This window comes from Mirounga angustirostris, unplaced genomic scaffold (assembly GCF_029215605.1).
Source record: "Mirounga angustirostris isolate CCGP_5_RB_7025 unplaced genomic scaffold, mMirAng1.0.hap1 SCAF_7, whole genome shotgun sequence".
NCBI classification, from domain to species: domain Eukaryota; kingdom Metazoa; phylum Chordata; class Mammalia; order Carnivora; family Phocidae; genus Mirounga; species Mirounga angustirostris.
Genome location: NW_026991715.1, coordinates 70,642,322 through 70,658,857, shown reverse-complemented (window position 1 = coordinate 70,658,857; position 16,536 = coordinate 70,642,322). Strand labels below are relative to the sequence as shown.

Here is a 16,536-nt window from a genome sequence, read left to right as displayed (position 1 = left end):
TCCTTAAAGGTCTCTGTATCATGATCACTATTTCTGCCATTACATATTTTAATGATGAGTGCTCGATTAAACAGTGCATTATAAATTCCGCCCCTCTCCCAAAAGTAATAGAGAAAAAAAATATAAAAATGATCAACTCTAGCACTCACAACTGGAACAAAATATTTTCTCTTTATGTACTTCTGATTATTATTCTCCCCCTTAACTTGCATTCTGTGTAACTTAGAGCTCTTTGCAATAAAACAAAATGATGCTTCATCAGGATGTTACTGGGAGTACCAAGGCAATTTACAAACTTTCTATCATTAAGTATGAGAACATCACTGTGAGGCAGGTATTAATATAACACTTCTCTCTTGAGGAGTTCAATGCACTTTACATAACTTTACTTTATTAACTCTTCCTTGAGCTGGGCAAAAAGGCTAAGTAAGATACTTCGCCAATGTACCTCATATCCAATGATGGCATAAAAATAAAAAAGACTCTATCCAGCCACAAACTTTAAGTTCATTTTTACTTCTAATCTGAAGTTATGACTAAAGACAAGGTCTCACTCAATATATTCGGCTTTTGTTAATACTGATTTTTTTAACAGGTTTCAATTTCATAAATGTGAAGTCAGAACTAAACACCTAAAAGAGTATTGATCCTATTAATTTTTTTTTTTAGGTATTTTATTCTTTTTTTTTCTTTTTTAAATTTTATTTTATTATGTTATGCTAATCACCATACATTACATCATTAGTTTTTGATGTGGTGTTCCATGATTCATTGTTTGCATATAACACCAGTGCCCCATTCAATACATGCCCTCTTTAATACCCATCACCAGGCTAACCCATCCCCCCACCCCCTCCCCTCTAGAGCCCTCAGTTTGTTTCTCAGAGTCCATAATCTCTCATGGTTCGTCTCCCCCTCCAATTTCCCCCCCTTCATTTTTCCCTTCCTACTATCTTCTTCTTTTTTTTTAACATATAAGGTATTATTTGTTTCAGATTCAACAGTCCTACACAATTCACAGTGCTCACCAAAGCACATTAATTCTTAAGCAGTAATTCTTTCTGAAGATGGAAGAAATTCAAGGGTAACAATCAACTTTTCTCTCTATTAAAATACATTAGAAATTATGAAAGCAGAATATGATCCTGCGGACAGGCATCGCAACGTCTTTAAGTAAATCTATGCCTTTCTTAGCAAAAGTGGGACAATGCACAAATGGATACAGCCAGATGAGAGATACAAAGTGAAGGGCATAGAAACACTAATAACATGTAACAGTGCTTACCAAGTGTCAGCCACTACTTTAAGGAACCCACATGTATTAACTCATTGCATTCTCATAACAACTCCCTAAGGCAGGTAATATTATCCCCACTTGATAGATAAGGCACTGAGGCTCAGAGAGCTGAGCCTGCCCCAGGTCACAAAGCTACTAAGTAGCAGAGCTGGGCTACAACCCAGAAAATATGATTCCAGAGTCCAGGTTCTTAGCCAATTTCCTAGAAAGGAAGAAAGCTGTTCCCAGAGGCCTCAATCCATGATATACCGTATCCTAGAGTTCCAAGTCCATAAGCTCTCTCCATCCAATTGCAACATTTCCTGCCTGGCGTCAATCTCACAATCAACAGAGAACAACTGTTCAAGTTTGTGTATTGTGATTTCAACATATGACACTAGTATTTAGAAGAGGGTCACAAGGAGGCAGTATAGTATAATCAGGAGTACGCTACTTTAACAGGCTGCCATTAGGCAAGTTACTTCCATCCAAGCTTCATAAGATAGAGATAACGGAACTTACTTCCTGATGCTGTAGTCAGAATTAAACCGGTTAATATTGTTTAACACAGGGCTCACGTGTAGTAAGCACTCAATAAGTGGTTGCTATTAAGTTAATATAAAGTAAGTTAATATAAAATTATGTGTGCCATTCTCAAAACTCTGAAATTCAGAATTAACAGTGAATTTAGCATATCACAATACTGGTGATAAACTAAATTTAATTGATTCTTTTACCAAATATATGTTCTAGGCATTATGCATGATTTTATTTAATCCTCAGAATAAACCTAGAATTGAAGTGTGGTTATGCCACTTTTAGATAGGAAAATAAGCTTAGAGACTTTACTTGCCCACTATTTTGCCAATAGCAAAATCATGTGATCAATTAACTAGATGTTTCCCACAAAGCAGAATGAAAACCTGTAAGCAGGGAGATTATTTGAAAAATTCTTCTCTCTCAAAATATAATGAACCTGAAAAAGTTCCTGGACTAAAGTTCACCTTGTTTAGCTTTGCTATAATTAGAGTAAAGCTGCACCCAGAGAGTAGTTAGAACAGAGATGATAAAGAGCAAAAATACTGCCCCGAAATATATCCCCCATGCCCAGCACATACCAGGTGCTTCTGCTCCTTCCATCAGAGCCACAAAGGAAAAGAGCAGGAGCCAACATTAGGTAGGAGCTTTCTGAGGGGACAGTGTTAGAGGGAGGCAGGCAAGAACTCTGCACTCAGGGGCTGAAGCCCCAGCCAAAGGGAAGTAAGACTGCGATACTGTAAAGCAGATTTGCCTTGAATCAGCTTCACCTGCACGCAAACATCCTGTAGAGGTCTGCTTTTGGTCTATTCATAGAAATCTGCAGAAAAAGAGAAAATACATTACATTAGTCTTTCTCTGACCTCCCTGAACCTTGACCTACCCCTATTCCCTAAATTGGAAATGTCTTAGTTATGCAAAACAAAAATACCTCCTGCTGAATTAGGACACTATTTCCTCTTTCTCTCTTAATGCAAATAAAAAGGTTTTGTCGTTTCCATGTCCACTGTATATACAAAGAAAATTACCTATCATTCTCCTTTAAAGAATATGATTCAGGACTGATTATAATATATACTTTATTTCTACAATGACTGAAAAAAAGCTTTAAGTGAAAGAATGGAATTTTCACTGGCTAACATACAAGCCAATACGGAGGATGAGGCAGATATAAAGTAATTACATATAAAAAGAGTCACAAGCACAATGATACAGAGTTCTTTCACACAGGTGTGGGAAAAAAGTGAAAAACAATCAACCCATATGTCAGCAAGAAATAGAACTGAAAAAGTATCCATATTATCTCAAGAACTCTAAGAGCTTGTGTTCCATTATCCATTATCAGGCAGCATGCAACCTAACCATTTCTTCCATGTTTAGAATATATGACCTCTCTTGATAACTCATTCAAACTTTTAATAATCATTATATGAAAGTAAACCTTTTCTTACCTAACTCCAATCATTCATATGACATGACTGAAACACCTAGCATGATGCTGACCACATACAAGGTACTCCATAAACCCTTGTTGATGGTATGGTGATTTCAACTATTTTCCTTTTCTCTGACCTCAGTGGAGACAGGAGAAAAGCTTAGACAGAAACAATGGCAAATGGTTAGATATAAGAGAAAGTTGATGAGGGACAAATGCAGAGTAGAAGTGAGGAAAACAATGTGGAATGACTCACTGTGCTCTAGTACAGTATGATCTATTTTGGAAGACAGAGCCAGCCACCAACAAAATATGCACTGCAAAACAAAACTTGCTAAAGCATACACTCAGAAAATTAACTGCTTCACTGCTTTCTCACTCAATTCCATGGAAATAATTCCCAAATTATCAATCTCTTTCTAACCCTGACCTCTCCCAGAATTCCTGTTCCACTGGGGTGGTAAGATGGGATATTCTTTCTCCATGATTCACTCTGTCTTTCCTCCTTGGCTTTGCTGCTAATATGGAAGGTGTCTTTGGTGAGAGAGTGAAGAGAACCATTGTGGGTTGCCATAGTGACCCACTGACATTTTAGTAGGAGTAGTAATCAAAATTAACAAGGAAAAATGTTTACTTGTCTTACAGTTTCTTCAGTCTCTTGAATCTAACAATGTATAGAAAAGACCTGACAACGCTCATGCTAGAAGTTAGAAATTCCTGAGGGAGGGAGTAGAGGCATCACTGGAAAAAGTAAAGTAAGCGATTGGTTAACAGTAGGACTCTGGTAATGGAATGGACTTGCCTGTTATCCCCTGCAATAAAAGATCCAACAAAGGGATTAAATTTGGATACCCTGGAAGCACCTCAAACTTAAAATTTCTAAAATTAAACTTCCCCAAGAACCAGTTTCTGCTGACTTCCTTGTTTGTTAAGGGTACACTTGTTCTCTCAGGCTCCAAATATGAGTCATCCTGTCTCATTCCTCACCCACCCCCACCATATCTAATTAAACACCAACTTGGGTCTGTTTTTCTCCTCAGCACTTTTTTGCAACTTTCTGCTGCTTTCTTTTCCCATTGCTTCATCTCGAATTTGGTTTTGGCCTCACACCTGGCTCCCTGACACTCTTGTTTTGGTGTCAGCTCAGATGCCCTCCATTCCCGTAAGTCTTGCTTCGCCTCCTCACAGATCCCCCATCAGAAGTTTTTCCTGCTATTCTAGAGCCTTCAGTTGTCTTCATTTTACAGGAAAACATACTGCTTCTTATCATACTTATTATATTTATTCAAGGATCTTACTTTCCCCACTGGGCTCTCTGCCCTTGCAAGAAAGAACCATGTCTTACTTGTCTTCTTATATCTCTTAGCGCATGGCATTCTGCCCCTCATATACTGAGCGTTCAGGAGCTATTTTATGTGAACAAATGCAGAAACAAAATGACTTTTCCAGATATTGTTTTCAAACAGTGCTTTTCAATCTTTAGAGTGCTACAGAAATACCTGTGATGTTTATTCAGATATTCTGATTCAAAAGATCTGACCTGAGAACCAAGAATGTATATTTTAAGTGATTCTTTTTTTAAAGATTTTATTTATTTATTTGACAGAGAGAGAGACACAGCGAGAGAGGGAACACAAGCAGGGGGAGTGGGAGAGGGAGAAGCAGGCCTCCCGCCGAGCAGGGAGCCCGATGTGGGACTCGATCCCAGGACCCTGGGATCATGACCTGAGCCGAAGGCAGACGCCCTACGACTGAGCCACCCAGGCGCCCCTATCTTAAGTGATTTTTAAACTAAAATTCCATTAGTTTCCATGGCAAAAAAGGTGCTACCTATGCAATTCATAGTCCGAGATGTTGAGATAGAGCCCACAATATTATTCTAAAAAAAAAAAAAGCTTTAAAAAACTGCACACCTCAAATTAGCAAAATACACAGATATCATTTGGAGTTAATTTATTTTTATTTTAAGGATCATTTACTAGGTCAAATAAATCAAGCAAGATAATATTTCAGTTGATAGTTTCTACTGAAAAAATTTCCATTCCAAGCAAAAAAATCGTTCCTAGAATGCACTAACGACAAGTGCACAAAAATAACAATCTCTTTCTCTACAGAAAGGGTTTTGGTTTGCGACAGAAAGTTTGTTGTTTCCCCAAAATTCAAAAAAAAAGTGACTTTAAGATTGCACAATGGTAAGGGCACCTGGGTAGCTCAGTCAGTTAAGCATCTGCCTTTGGCTCAGGTCATGATCGCAGGGTCCTGGGATCGAGCCCCACGTCTGGCCTCCCTGTTCAATGGGGAGCCTGTTTCTTCCTCTCACCCCAGCTCATGCTCTCTATTTCTCTCTCTCTTTCTCAAATAAATAAATAATATATTTTTAAAAAAAGATTGTACAATGGTAAATGGTAGAAAGTAAAAAAAAAAAATTATTTTCCCTCTCTTTATAATAGAACAGAACTTCTACTTTGTCTATCCATAGTCTGGCCTCATCTTGCTTTTTTGCAACCATTTCCCATCTGTGTCAAGTTTACTTGTACCTTGGAACCCCACCACAGAGTCTGTGTGCTTTAGCATAGTTTGAGTTCTTAGAGATACACAGGTTCTTAGGGAAGACACTTCCCATGCAAGGAGAGTAAGTAAACATAGGGGAAAATGGAATTTTTCCTTAAGAAGTCCATGAATTCAGAGAAAACTATCTTTCCTATAGAATTTGGAGATGGACAGTATAAATTATATCTAACTATAAATTCTAACAATTTACATTTTATTACAAAAATACTTTTACAACTAATATAAAAAAAGAATATTTTTTCTTTAAGGCATTAACTCTAATTCTAAAAAGATAGCCAGGGGGTGCCTGCTTGTCAGTCCGGTAAGTGTCTGCCTTCGGCTCAGGTCATGATCTTGGGGTCCTGGGATCAAGCCCTGTGGGACCGGGCTCCCTGCTCAGCAGGGAGTCGGCTTCCCCCTCTCCCTCTGTCTATCCCTCCCCCAACCTCTCTCTCAAATAAATAAAATCTTTAAAATACACTCACAGAGAAAGAGAGAGCCAAAATAAATAATCTTGCATATAAGAAAAATCTGTGTATAAGGTTTAGTTACATTATTTTTAACAGCAAAGTAACTATAAGTGTCCAAAAGTAAAAGACTGATTAAACATACTATAATTTATTAATAAATTGACATAGTATATAATCACTAAAATGCTGTATAAATCTGTTCAATAAAATAATATTTAAAAATTTTAAGAACCTGATTACAAAGGACTATACAAAATATTATAACATTTTACAAGACACATCAAATCATAGAAAATAAACACTAGAAAGACATTCACCAAAATGTCAATCATGGTTGTTTCTGGCTTTGGGGGTTACTGTTTTTTAATTCTGTTCTTAACATTTTATTTATTTTATACATTATAATAAATGTAATATTTTTGTAACCAGTGCACAAAGAAGGAAAAGTCTGGATTGTAGTGATACCTGGGTCACCTTGAGCAAATTGCTTAAGGTCACTCAACCAGTTAGTTACTTCATCTAAAAAGGTGGGCCAATAATTGTACCAACTTTACAGAGTTGTGTAATAATTAAAATAAATGATATAGGGGCACCTGGATGGCTCATTTGGTTAAGTGTTTGCCTGTGGCTCAGGTCATGATCCTGGGGTCCTGAGATCAAGCCCGGCATTGGACTCCCTGCTCAGCAGGGAGTCTGCTTCTCCCTCTCCCTTTGACCCTCCCCTGCTCATGCTCTCTTCCTCTGCCTCAAATAAATAAAATCTTTTAAAAATATAAAAAATAAAATAAAGGATATAATACATGTAAAATACTTAGCACTGGTACATGAATAAATAGGAGTTTGAAAAGACCAGCTAAAGGGGTTGTATTGGAATTTCAAGTTTCCCCTCTTTTTTATTCTCAATCATTTTAACCATCAAGCCAGTCTACCCTTCAGTTCAAACTCTTCTAAATCAAATAAATGTTTCACTAATATGTGGGGGTTTGTTGATTCAAAGAACGTAACTATGGCTGTGGCCCAAGTTGATATTTTCCACTAGCTGCACTGCACATTGGTGGTTTCGATAAATGGCCATAATAGCCAACAGGGGAAAGAAAAGAATTATCTTTCGAATCCATGCTCTTCAGGAATTCTATGAAGGAAACACGTAATTGCTAGAATTTGGCTGGTGTATTGTCACCTGCTTCTCCCTCTCCCACTCCCCCTGCTTGTGTTCCCTCTCTCACTTTTAAGAAAAGTCATGGGACTTCTAATGGTAGAAAATGGTCCAGACCTCAGGTTTGTATGTCATCAAATAAAAATAAATCCTTTAAGCAAAGTACTCTAATGAAGCCATGTTTTACTTCTGGGTACACTTTATTCATTTTAACTGGAAAAAATATATTGTTATTCGGTATAATTATTATACTTTCATTTTTCTTGGATGTATGTATCACTGTTAATCACGTAATAATCTGACTGAAAACATTCACAAGTTCAGGGATATACTCCTTCCTTCATTCACACAACAAATATTTTTTGGATACTTAGTATGTGCTATTCACAATGTAGACACTAAGGACACAAGGAAGTTCTCTTCTCATGGAGCAGAACATAGTGGGAAAAGATTAAACAAATAATCCCATGAAAAATATGTAATAATAATGTAATTGATGGTACAAAGGAGAGGCAATACAGTACCAGGTGAAGAGTACAGGGTGTTGAATTGGAAGCATCAAGCTGTTAAGATTCTGAGAATTCTCTACCATGTAAAGAGGTTTCTCTTTCACCCCTCCCCTCCATCTCCACCTCTCACTCTCAATCTATGTGTGTGTGCATAGGCGTTGCGTCCTCAATGTCCATCTTGGACTATCTGCACCCATGCTTTAACTCTGTAAGGTGAAAGTGTTAGGGGTGCATATTAGTTTGCTAGGGTTGTCATAGCAAAATACCACAGACTGGGCACCTTAAACACACATTTTGTTTTCACAGTTCCAGAATGCTAAAGTCTAAGATCAAGGTGCCAGCAGGACTGGTTTCCTCTGAGGGCTCTCTCCTTGGCTTGCAGATGGCCAGTCTCTTGCTGCCTCTTCACATGGTTTTCCCTCTGTGCTTGCCACCCCTCATGTCACTGCCACCCTTTATGGGGACACTGGTCAAGTTAGATTAGGGCTCCACCCAAACAGCCTCCTTTTAACTTGATCACCTCTTTAGAAACCTTGTTTCTAAATACCATTATATTCTCAGGTGCTAGGAGTTGGGATGTCAAAATATGAATTTTGCAGGGACATGATTCAGCCCATAGCAGGGTATTAGGGGACAGAGTTGCCACATACGGTAATGCCAATTACACAATGCACAGCTCCAGGATGTGTCGTCCACATCACAATTATCAATTTTTCTCAATTTTTATGGAAAATTTTCTTGCAGAAAGTTTTTTAATTAAAAACTTCCTGGAGAAAGATTTACCTTTTTCTGGCTTTCACAAAGGACCTCTTGGGCTAGCACTGTTGCTCTGTGGTAGGAAACCCTTCCCGGACCCCATTTGCCCTTCCCTCCACTCCTTCCTTGAAGAGTGATTTTGGATGATTGATACAGAAGGAGCTCCATGAAGGTCCTATGTCTACACTCCCATAATAAAGGCAATGTGGGGTAGGATTAAACAGACAACTTCTAGAGTAACATGACCTAGGCTTCAACTCCAGTCCTACCACCGTGTGACCCTAGGCCTTATTTAATGCATGTGTGCCTAAGAATCTTCATGCATAAAATAAATGTACCTACTTTTTAGGGTTAGTGTAAGAATCCAATAAGATTACACCTACTTATAAAATGCTTTGTTTAAATAAACATGCAATAAAAGCTGATGATGATCTGAATGTAGTTTCAAGAGGGCTGCAACTACACTCCAGTACATATCAAATACCTGACAGAACTGGCATGGAGAAGATATTCCAGACTCATTAAATGAATGAGCTTCCTAAAGGAATTAAGGCCAGACTGCAGAATTCCTATCTACAATGGAGAGTGGGGCTCTCCTAAGTCCATACATCCTCTAAACTGCCTAGTATGGGATCTTGTGTCCAAGAGGTTCCAAAATGTTTGCTAGGTTGTCATCAGGTTAAACAAACAGAAAATAGGGACACATGGGTGGCTCAGGTGGTTAAGCATCTGCCTTCGGCTCAGGTCATGATCCCACGGTCCTGGGATCGAGCCCCACATCAAGCCCCACATTAGGCTCCCAGCTCTGCAGGAAGCCTGCTTCTCCCTCTCCCACTCCCCCTGCTTGTGTTCCCTCTCTCACTGTGTCTCTCTGTCAAATAAATAAATAAAATCTTTTTTTTAATTTTTTTTAAAGATTTTATTTATTTATCAGAGAGAGAGAGAGCACAAGCAGGGGGAGTGGCAGAGGCAGAGGGAGAAGCAGATTCCCCACCGAGCAGGGAGCCCAATGTGGGGCTCGATCCCAGGACCCTGGGATCATGACCGGAGCCGAAGGCAGCCGCTTAACCAATTGAGCCACTCAGGTGCCCCAATAAAATCTTTTTAAAAAATAAATAAAAAGAAAATATAATAATATAATTTTTACCATTGGTCTTTTTCTGGGTGATTTTCCCTTACGAGACAAAGAGCTCCTTGATTTATGAGAAGAGCTATGTGATTACAAATGGCTGTGCTGGAGTTCTGGTAGCACAACAGTGTGACTAGTTAATGCCCCTGAACTGGACCCTTCAAAACCGGCCCGAATGGTAACTTTTATGTTATGTATATTTTACCACAACTTTTTTTTAACGTCCACTGTGATTGCATGATGAGAAAAAAGGGAAATTTTTCTACTGAAATATAACATTGTTTTGAGAATCAAGTAAGATACCACAGTGCCCGGCTCATGGCAGAAGCTTGATAAAAGTTAGTTCCCCTTAACTCTAGGAAACAAACTGAGGGTTGCTGGAGGGGAGGGGGGTGGGGGGATGAGGTAACTGGGGGATGGGCATTAAGGAGGGCACGTGGTGTGATGAGCACTGGGTGTTACACACAATTGATGAATTGTTGAATGCTACATCTGACACCAATGATGTACTCTATGTTGGCTAATTGATTTAAATTTAAAAAAAAAATTTGTTCCCCTTTCCATTAGTTCTAGATCACAACTGCCCTTGATGGTGACAGTCACCCAGAATGCCCACTGTAGTTCCTATTGCCAGATAAAAAGTCTCTGAGGGGAAAAAAATCTCCAGCCCTTGTAATGTTTCATGTCTTGATACTGTAGATGGTGGCAACTACCCCTCTGGAAGAAACCCTGCAGCTTGGTCTTTGTTACAGTCAACTTTAATACCATAAGTTGTAAAGTATCATAGGAAGTGCTTGACACTATTAAAAGAAGACATGCCATTTACTGTCCATTTTGGATAGGCATCTGTAACACTTGTTTCAAAGTAACACAGATTTTTTTCAATTACAGCTCTAGTGAATTTATGTGCCTCTTTCTAAAGTAATTCTGTAGGAGTTTAGGGATTAGAAAGTAGAGTCATTAACTCTTTCTTCCGAGAAAAACCACAAGAACCTACAAAGAAGGAATGAAAGATATAAATAAGAATTTCCTATTTAATGCACGGCCAACAGCTTATTTTAAAAGATATATTCCTATTCACCTATTATCATTCTCCTTGAATTTGACTATATTGTTAAAAAAAAAATCAACATATTCTTTCACAGACCTGTACCTCTGAAACAAATAATACATTATATGTTAAAAAAAAAGAAGAAGAAGAAGAAGAAGATAACAGGAGGGGAAGAATGAATGGGGGGAAATTGAGGGGGAGATGAACCATGAGAGACTATAGAAGTACTTTCTGGGCAGAGATGAGGGTTCTAGAGGGGAGGGGGGTGGGGGGTGGGTTAACCTGGTGATGGGTATTAAAGAGGGCACGTACTGCATGGAGCACTGGGTGTTATATGCAAACAGTGAATCATGGATCACTACATCAAAAACTAATGATGTAATGTATGGTGACTAACATAACATAAAAATTAAAAAAAATTAAATTAAATAAATAAAAATAAAATTTAAAAATTTAAAAAATCAACATATTCTTGATTGCCTGAGTTTAAATAAATCATGGCATGATCCTGAGAACTTGGCAAGAATATCAATGATTTTACATCTGGTATCACACACCAGCTGCATGTTGAGGGAATGAAAAGCTTTTCTATTTCTTTACCTTGCTTCATTAGTGAATATGTGGTGATGCATGCATTACCGCGTGTGTGCAGGCTCAGCTCCCCATATGGAGGGGCGTCCAGCAATGTCACAAAACTCATGCATCATTTGCTATGATGCTGAATTTTTGAAAATAATAAGATGATATTTTTACTGAAATCTTTTTATCTGTGAATGGACATATGTTTTTTGTTGATAAAGCTATATACTTAATGTATATTGACAGAACCTGTTGCAAAAATCTCTAATGGAGAAATAACTTTAGCTGTCACAGTTGAACATATGTACAGTATGGTACCCATCTTCAAATCATCATACAGTAAAAAACAATAATTTCCTTGCCAAATCTATGTCCAACACATTTTCTACTTAGTTCTTGACAACTATACTTCTTACTGGAAAAATATCTGCACTGCGAGCTTTGTGGTTATCTAATTAAAGAAATCTTTATCTGTCCTCACTCTCATCACAGTTACTTGCCTTATGTTTGCATATTGTAAGTTTAACAAACACCTCTTCTTATTAGTTATCTATTGCTGGGCAACAAATTACCCCAAAATTTAATGGCTTAAAACAACAACTTATTGTCTTGAGCTTTCTTTGGGTCAAGAAGTTAAGAGTGGCTTGGCTGGGCACTTACGGCTCAGAATTTCTCATGAGGTTGCCGTTTAGGTGCCAGAGCTGCATTTGTCTTAAGGTTTGACTGTGGCTGAAGGATCCACTTCCAAGATGGCTCACTCAGGTGACTGGCAAGTTGTTGTTGACTCTTGTGGCAAGAGACTATCTGTCCTTTTAATGTAGAACTCTCTAGAAAGCTCCTTAAATGTCCTTATTACATGACATCTGAATTTGTCCAGAGTGACTGATCCAAGAGAACAAGGCAGAAGGGGCACCTTCCTTTACAACGATGCCATGAAAATCATGTGCTGGCACTGCCACCGTAGTCTATTATTGGTCACACTACCAACTGGCACAATATAGAAGGGGACTGCATAAGGTCCTAAATATCACAGGTAAAAATCTTTGAGGGCCATCGTGAAGGCTGGCTACCATACTCCTAAATAGTTGTGGTTTTTTTTTCAAATTTATAAGTTTTTACCGTGCATACACTTCTATTTGGTTGAAATCTGATTTTGCACACGTTCCACTTTTCTGTCTTGGCAGAACATTAAAACATCAGCATGAAAGTAAAAATAGAGGTTCTCAACCATAATAACTTATCAATCTAAAAATTATAAGCCCATCCATATTTAAATAAAGAAAAGCATTTTTCTGATCTAACAGCAAAGCTCTTTGTAATCCACTGAAAGCACTTGCCTAATAATAAAACAAAAATCACTTTAAATCATTGGTTAAAATTATATAGATCAGGAAACTAATTACTGGAAGAGATTTCACTGTTTCATCTTATTCAATATTCTGAGGTAATACCGATCATTAATCTCAAAATAAAGTACTTTTTTTAAACAAAATAAAACTTCTGCATATTTCAAGTTTCAAAACTTCTGAAAGCCTTTAATTAATGATATCTTAAAAGAAGAAAATTATTTTTATGGGTTTTTAAAGCAATGAAAAGGAAATATTTATGCAGAACTTATCACTAAGCTATTTACAGAATCTTTAACTTGGTACCTGCTTTATTGATTCAACAAATATATCTCAGCACCTTTTGCTTTGAGATACTCTGGGGATATATCAAAATCTAAGCCAAGGCCATTGCCCTCAAGGAGTTACACCTTGTTAGGCTGACAAGACAGGTTAACACATACTTTAATGCTAAACATTGTACACTAAGTTTCATAAGAGAAGGGAAAAGTGCACTATGAGTTAGAAGAGGGAGAAATCAATTTTAATTGGCAAACCCAGCAAAGCATACGGAAAATAGTCATTTGAAGCAACTCTTGAAGAGTGAGTAGTAGAGTGGTTACTACAATGAAAGGAGCAGCAAAATCAAAGTGTAAGTGGAGGAAATCATGAAGTACATGATTCATACACCACGCCTTCCCCATTGTAGGCACATTCTCCAAATATTCTTCTATTCCACACTCCCACATTCTCCATATTTCAAGATGAGAGTCAAAGTAGATTCTGCTGCTCTGATGACTATGTCCTACTCCTCTTCCATCCTTCATCCAGTGCAACACTGTCATTACCTTCTACTGGCTTTTTGGTTCACATTTTCGGAGTCTGGTTTTCCTGACATTCCATCCATACTATAATTCACACACTATACTTTCAGTAAGTTCTTTTTTTTTTTTTTTTTGCTGTAATTAACCAGTGAGGGTTTCTATATAAGATTTAAAATTTTAACTATTCTGATAACAGCTACTGTGTCAGATTGCATTTTCCAAAATGACCACAAAAATAGCCTGAGCTGAGGTCTTAGCACTAGCCACCTTCTGACTGCCACCAAAAGACTGATCTCTAGTGAGAACTGCCTAGTCGAGCCCAGTCCACCCCAGAACCATCAGAGGTAATAATGAATGCGTTGTTGTTTTTTTAAGCCATAATGCCTTGGAGTGATTTGTTTCAGAACGGTAAATACTGAGGAGAGATTTTGATACCCAGAAGTGGGGCACTGCCATAACACAATCCTACCACAGGTAGCATTACCTATAGGACCAGGTTGCAAGCAGAAAGTGGGATGATATTAAGGAGATTGTTAGTGGAAACCTAAAGAGCCTCCATGAAAGTATTATGGAAGCCTAGAGGGCTTCAGGGGGGCTGTCAGCGAGGGCTCAGGCAAAATAAGGGAAATATCATGGGAAGCAGTAGGAAAGAGCTCCCTTGTTATGTAGAGGGGAAAGTATGGCAGCACTGTAGTCTGTGGTCATGTGGAAAATAGGAAATGTACCTAATGAACTCCAAGATCTAGCTAATGGAGCTTTTCAGGCAGAATACTGAAACTGCCACCTGGCTTCTTCTCAATGCCTATGATAAAATGCAAAAGACAAAGATAAGCTAAAGAATGAACTGTTGAACAGAGGAGCCAAGACTTGCTGGGCTTGAAAGTAAAACTATTTCATATTCTCAGCCTCTCTAAATGGCAAATGATTCTAAAATTAGAAGTACTTTCTGGGCAGAGATGAAATCCAGTACACTATCAGGAAAACAGGGTCGAAAAATGAAACTGAGGACTTGGTGGTAAGTTCTTTATTTAGATTTTTAGAAAGATCTAAGGTGGTACCTCGCAGAACCTTCTAATCAGACCAAAACCTTTTCAAGAACTGTGGGAGTGTTCTCTGCACATCTTCTCAGTAAAATATTGGGCCTTTAAGAATCTTAAAGTATATTGTCCCACAGCAGTGTCATCCTGAGCCCAAGGTAAAGAAGTGCTTAGCTTGAAGAAACAGAATTATAAAGTGATAGATACATTTAAACACACACAAACACACAATGTTTTGTTTTTTTTTTTTTTAAGATTTATTTATTCATTTGAGAGAGCGAGAATGAGAGAGAGTACATGAGAGGGGCGAGGGTCAGAGGGAGAAGCAGACCCCCCGCTGAGCAGGGAGCCCGATGCGGGACTCAATCCCGGGACTCCAGGATCATGACCTGAGCCGAAGGCAGTCGCTTAACCAACTGAGCCACCCAGGCGCCCCAAACACACAATGTTTTTAAGAGAATTATTCTGGTGGAACCACAGCCACGCTGGACTAGATAGGACAAACACTAAATATTAAGTAAAAAGAGGACTTTGAACCTGTACTATTTAGCAGGCAAGAAGCAGGCTGAAAAGGTTATTGCATTGCAAACTCAGGATTTCTTACCGGGAAAAAAAAAAAGGACGACTTTGAGGGCAGAACCAAAGGCCCAGAGGGTAGGACCAATAGCCATGACTAATACCTACCAGGCAAGTGGACGGAGCCCTAATCCAAGCTCTGGACACAGGCTAGTAATCAGTGACTGCTTTACCTCTCTTGTTTTTTGTTTTGTTTTTTTTAAAGATTTTATTTATTTATTCATGAGAGACAGAGAGAGAGAGGCAGAGGGAGAAGCAGGCTCCCAAGGAGCAGGGAGCCCAATGTGGGACTCGATCCCAGGACCCCGGGATCATGACCTGAGCCGAAAGCAGATGCTTAACCATCTGAGCCACCCAGGTGCCCTCTTGTTTTATCCTCAAGAAACTCTGCCACAGTTGTATGTTGGGGTGTGGGAGGAAGATAGGTCTCTTCAGTTCATAGGAGTTCAAATTGAGAGGAATGGGACACAAGAAAGTGTACCCCGACAACCACATTTAAGAAGCTTCACTTGCCCCTGGGCCTGATTTTGATGACAAGATCCTGGACTTTGAGCAAATACCATAATGGAATGAGACTCAATGGAAGGGGAAGGGATAGACCCTCAGATATCATTCATTGGCGAGAGTATATGTCTCCTCCTCCTTGAATCTGGGCAGGCCTATGGTTGCAGCAGAAATGATGTGACTTCAAAAAGATAAGTTATAAGAGGTAATACAGTTTCCACCAGAGCCCCTCGGGACACTTCCTCTTGGAATCAGTCACCATATCCCAAGGAAGAGGGAAGACCTCATTGAGAACCACATGAAGGTGTTCTAGCCAACATCCCCAGCTGAGGTCACAGCCGAGAGCCAGCATCAACCTCCAGACAAGTGAGCGAGTGAGCCTGGGGATGATCCAGCCCCAGCCACTATCTGATTATACCACTGAATATTGATCCCAGGTACAAATTACCTAGCTGAATCCAATTAACCACAGAATCATAAGAAACAAATATAAAATAAGTCCTGTTGCTTTAAGCCACTAAGTTTTAGGACAATTCATTATGTAGTAATAGATAATTAGAACAGTTATCTATTAAAGAAATTATTTATTTTAATCCTTAACAATGCCAAAAGGATTGACAATATTATAAACTAGGTTTTGTTTCTACAAGTATTTTTTAAAGTAATGTTTTTCTCTTATATAAAAGTTTCTTTTAAGGTGATGTCTTTCTTCTTTTATATAAAAGTATGTGAAGTCTCGGGGGCGCTTGGGTGGCTGTCAGTTAAGCGTCCACCTTTGGCTCAGGTCATGATCTTGGGGTCCTGGGATCTAGTCCCACATCG

The 16,536-nt window shown here is 38.6% G+C and overlaps 1 protein-coding gene across 6 annotated transcripts in view; it reads right to left on the bottom strand.

Annotated features, from left to right (window-relative positions):
- Nucleotides 1–878: 878 nt before the first annotated feature.
- Nucleotides 879–16,536, bottom strand: part of LOC123859987 (uncharacterized) — a 76,999-nt gene continuing 61,341 nt past the window's right edge. For all 6 annotated transcript variants that reach the window (XR_008507838.2, XR_008507841.2, XM_064596368.1 and 3 more), the window contains one exon: nucleotides 879–2,633. The gene's annotated coding sequence lies outside the window, so the exon portion shown is untranslated. The remainder of the gene's footprint in view (nucleotides 2,634–16,536) is intronic.